Source organism: Lathyrus oleraceus, chromosome 4 (assembly GCF_024323335.1).
Source record: "Lathyrus oleraceus cultivar Zhongwan6 chromosome 4, CAAS_Psat_ZW6_1.0, whole genome shotgun sequence".
In the NCBI taxonomy this organism is placed as follows: domain Eukaryota; kingdom Viridiplantae; phylum Streptophyta; class Magnoliopsida; order Fabales; family Fabaceae; genus Lathyrus; species Lathyrus oleraceus.
Genome location: NC_066582.1, coordinates 83,453,075 through 83,457,825, shown reverse-complemented (window position 1 = coordinate 83,457,825; position 4,751 = coordinate 83,453,075). Strand labels below are relative to the sequence as shown.

Genomic DNA, 4,751 nt, shown 5'->3' with positions numbered 1-4,751 from the left:
TTCGGCTAAACTATTCCTGTTGGTTCGTGTTTTTTAGGTGGACAACGTCACTACGCAATCTACCGGATGCTCGACCTTTGGAGACTTACTCACCTGTAGTAGAAGGAGTGGACGTATCCTTAAGAGGGGATAATGTTTGTTTGTGTTTTAGGAAAGCTCAAGCAAGAAAGGAAGTCCTATACGAAGGAACCGTGCTACCTTAATTGTCATGCAAACGAGACTACGCGGAGTCTAGCAAACCTAGGGGATACAATCACACCACACAAACATATACAGCATGAAATAAACACACCAACAAGGGGGCTCAAACATCAAGGCTAGGCTTTAGTCGAGGGGTCATATCAACCTCAACAAACAAGCCTCTGTATCGGGGTCAGGTTAGCTCTTAACCTTGCCATTGAGGGGCTAAGGTGAAGCCAGATGAAAGGTGATGAGGGGTGTGCCTCATTGCTTCTATCTCAAGTCAGAGAGAGCATCAGACAAGGGAGCGTGGGTCCAGAATGGGGGGACCCTTCTACGCTCAGGACATAGACTCGACTGTACAATGTACAAGATCTTGGGCTTGGATCTCAATGCTACAACCATGCAATGGGAGCAAGGAGAAGACTCACAGAATAGTGGGGGATAGATTGCTTATCCCTACCTTCCACCAATTGCCTCAAATGAGGACTTTCCCTGCTTAGGACAAATATAAACATACACAAGCATTGCCTCTTAAGGAGGACTTCAGACAATTTGCCCGGCCCGGTAACAGCCGGGTCTCCAGACTACATGAAGTCAGAAACGTCATACCTCGGTGCAAATTGCTTAGCAAGCAAAGCAAAGCAATATTAGCAACTTAATGTACCTGTGTGAATAGCTAACTAGTCAGTACACAATTCAAACAAACAATCAACAGTCAATATCACACAAACAGACAAATCCAATCAGACAACAATGAGCGATCCATGAACACAAGTGAATCCCCCATTAAGGCCTACAAAACACACAATTGTTAGCCAACAACAACAAATGGTTAAGCTCAAATGAAGGAGCATCATCACTCATGGAGATGCATTCTTGAACCTGAAATCACAATTCAAATGATAAGTCCAAACCACTAGGTCGAAGCCTAGGGTCAACAGAGGGAAAAAATCCAGAACAGAAGCTGATACTCCACATGAAGCTCATTTACTCAGGTGATAATATGTCCTAAAATTAAGGGAGCATGCAAAATTGAATTATTTCTAAGCCTAGGGGTAGAATAGTCATTTCACAGTTAGGGAGTAATTTTGAATTAAATTTCTATTTATGAAAGTTCTAATTTAAAGCAATTAAATTCTATACTATCCTAATTATTCTAAAACAAAACTCCTAAGAGATTATTTAACTCTAATCCTAAAATTAAGGGTTTCAAATGACTTCTATCATTAACTAAAATTCTAATTAGCTTCTAAAATCTATTTAGACTAATCCTAGAATTAATTCTAAATCAACAGTATTTCTAATGGTCCACAATTAATCCTAAAATTAATCTTTAATACTACTTCAAATGTTTTTCTTTATGGAAAATCTAAGTTTGATAACTCCTAAAACTCTGTTTAGTTCTAGTGACTAATTAGCTCTAAGACCAAATTTTAATACCTAATTAAAGTCCTAAGAACTAATTAACTAGCCTATTAATCTGAGATCTAATGCTTCTACATAATCCTAATCCTTCTAATCAGCATCTAACCATCTGGAACATAGAAATACACATATGAGGAAGCGTATAGGTGAAGTCCAAGAAGAATCCACCAAACGCGCTTTTCGCAAAAGCTACACAGGCAAATGAAGCGCTTGCCGTTGACAAAGTGCTTAAAGAAAACTCCATGCGAACATCACATTCGTCATCACCCTGACATTCACCAGCAAACATCGCTGTTCGCGGACACTTCACCATCTCGGATCGTTCAACAGTCTAACGCGATTCGCGTCCATCCACCATCAACAATCAACTACTCAAACTTACGAAATCAACAACATCAGCTATCCTAATCTACGGAGCCGAATCGCAACGGCATCAACAAATTACTCGAGCACGACGAAAAAGAAGAACAACAACTCACCGGCGATGACGACGGGAGGACGGATCGGCGACGGCTACGAATGGATCGGTTTTGATGTGTCGCCGCGTTCTTCTTCCTTCTGTTTCAGTGCTTGCAATCTTCTTGAATTCGGTTAGAATTTCTCCTTGCCGCGAGCTTCGCCTCCACTTGTATTCAATGCTCTTCTTCTTCTACCTTTCTTGGAGCGATTCCGGTGAGATGTTGATTGTTGACGGTGAAGGTGTCGTGAATCGGTTACGGTGGTTGAAGATTCTACGAGGATGATCGGAGGTTGGTACAGTGAATGTGGTTGAAGAACCGAGGTGGAAGAGGAGGTTGAAGTGGTGGCTTAGCTCTGCCGTGTGGAGCTTCGGATGATGAAGCTCCCACAACAATGGAGGATGAGCGTGTGCTGAAGGTGAGGATTGAGTGCAGAAGCTTCTGGGAATCAGGGAAAAATCGTTCGAACCCAATGATTGGCAATGATTGCCTCTTATATAGGCTTGATCCAAGGGGCAAATTGGAGAATCAGATTTGGGTGGCTCAATCTCATTCGTCCAGCTGGCACTTAAGTGAAGGTGAGTCTTGAATTAAGTCACGTGTGTTTTGACACCAGTTCACTCTCTAATCCCTTTGCTTTAATTTCTTTGATCCAACTGTGGATAACTTGTTATTGAACCAAACTGATTTGGACTGTTGCTTAACTTCCTGAACTGCATATTATTTTGAAACTCATTGATTTGAACTGAACTGCATTGGCTTGTTGTGACTTGCTTAGATATTTTCTATGGTGCAGGATTCGTGTTCAGTTTGGTGTAGTGTCAAGGTTAATATACATTGTATCAACACAAGCAAATTCATTGCAAGCCCCCGTCGGTTGCCGTTATTGCTCGGTGCTAAGTTTAGCGTCTTGATGCAAGCTTCGCCCTGTCGCAGTGCAGGATTGTTATGCTACTAGATCCGGAGCTAGCCTTAGACAGACGTTGCCGTTTGTGCTGAAAACCGATTCGTAAGGCCTCGTTTGAGCACGGCTGCAGGTTTGATCCCTCTTGCACCGCCTCGGATTGTTGTAGCATTATTGTGGGGTGTGTATGCTGCCGGTAATGGAATGGTACGTTTTATTCAGCAGGGTGTTCAATCCATGTTGGTGTCCTTGTACTGATTTAGCTCTGGTGCAAGCGACAATCACAAGATTCCGCAGTAGACTTGATGGAAAGGTTTGTGTGCTTTCTTCTTGACCCTGTTCTGCCTTGGCTTACTGCAGGATTTCACTTGGCTTGATTGGGATGCTTTTGTGAGCTGAATTACCTGCTGCCAGTAAAATGTCAACATGACGAAGCTATTATCCCACACCTGCACATAGGTAAGAGAATTTGCCGTAGATTCACATGGTTGGTATTTTAGCTTATGTTTCTGATTGATTACTTCAGGTTGTGATGCTACTATGCATGTTGAACGCCAACTTATGATGATTCTGAGTTGATGATCTTCTACAAGGTCTCTATTACTCTGTCTTCTGCCAACAGGTCCTGTAATGGACTTTTCTTGCTCTTCATATTCTGAGAAGTTTGAGAATTAACAGGATATTCTGTAGTGTCTCCCGCGTGACTTTCACCAGATACCTTAACCAAGTCTGGATATGATACCACCCCAGCCCAGGGCGTTGCCAAACTCACGGAATTGACAGAAGCAGCAACATCAGATACAAGTGTTTCTGTCTGTGCCTTTCTCTGTTCTTCCAGCTGAATTTCTAATAAAGACTTGGCCTTGACACTTGGAGCAGGTTTCCAAGCCTGTCCAGCAGCAACTTCAGCATTGTGAGTAGAAACAGAACCAACTGCCACAGAATCGCCTGAAAGGATTGTTTCGGTGATGTTTCTAGTAACACTGACATCTTGATGATCAGCTATCTCTAGTACAGCATTTTCTTCAATCTGACTAGCTTTACTCCTTGTTTATTTTGCAGATATGTTTCATGTGATCCACCGTTATTTGGAATGTGCTTAATTGTTTGCGAGCTCGTAATTTGCCATCTGCATTTTGATTGTCCAGGTCTCATGTTTCGCGTTTCGCACATGCATTCCCATCGGCCGTTACTATCGTGGTTTGAGTTACATGCTGCTCAACTGGTTTAACTCCCACATCTGTACCCACCTGTCCAGCCAGTAGCGATGCAGCCGAAGACACTACAATAACAAGTGCAACATGCTGTGCCGGTTTGGTATGCTCACCAGACTCGGAAACTGCGTTCAAAAGAGTACCACCAGCGCTGTTATTGTTATCCGACATCAGCAGAAAAAGGTTTAGGTGCGATATTAGGCTCTTCTGTGGTCCTATTCTGCTCATGTAACAGGAATCTTTCAACAGAAGCTAATGCGGGCAATGTTTTCTTCTGGTACTTGTCATTAGTTTGTTCAAGAAGAGCAGTATACCAACTTTTATGCTGACTAATACTTTGCAATCTTTCATGGCAGGGTGGAAATGATTCTGCAGGTTACCGCTGCTGTTTGGTTGCAGGTCTACTTGCGGAACATTCCGTGAATGAGTTCAGTATCAGTTCATGTCGGTTTCTTGTATCATGGCCATGGTTCAATTCTGATTTGTTACTATTTGTCATGCCGGTCATGGTGGTATGGAGGAGCAAACATGGCTAAGTAAAGGGTTGGACCTGGCACGGCATAACAG

At 42.7% G+C, this 4,751-nt stretch overlaps 1 long non-coding RNA gene across 5 annotated transcripts; it reads left to right on the top strand.

Moving 5' to 3' along the window:
- The first annotated feature begins 1,782 nt into the window (after positions 1-1,782).
- On the top strand, positions 1,783-4,751 carry LOC127073543 (uncharacterized). 5 transcript variants are annotated; one of them, XR_007785792.1, is made up of 6 exons: positions 1,785-2,644; positions 2,863-3,177; positions 3,331-3,429; positions 3,497-3,935; positions 4,033-4,461; positions 4,541-4,751. It is a non-coding gene; the product is annotated as an uncharacterized LOC127073543 (long non-coding RNA). The 5 variants fall into 5 exon arrangements; XR_007785791.1 differs by having other exon boundaries at positions 1,784-2,644; positions 2,863-3,103; positions 3,196-3,935; XR_007785790.1 differs by having other exon boundaries at positions 1,784-2,644; positions 3,331-3,935.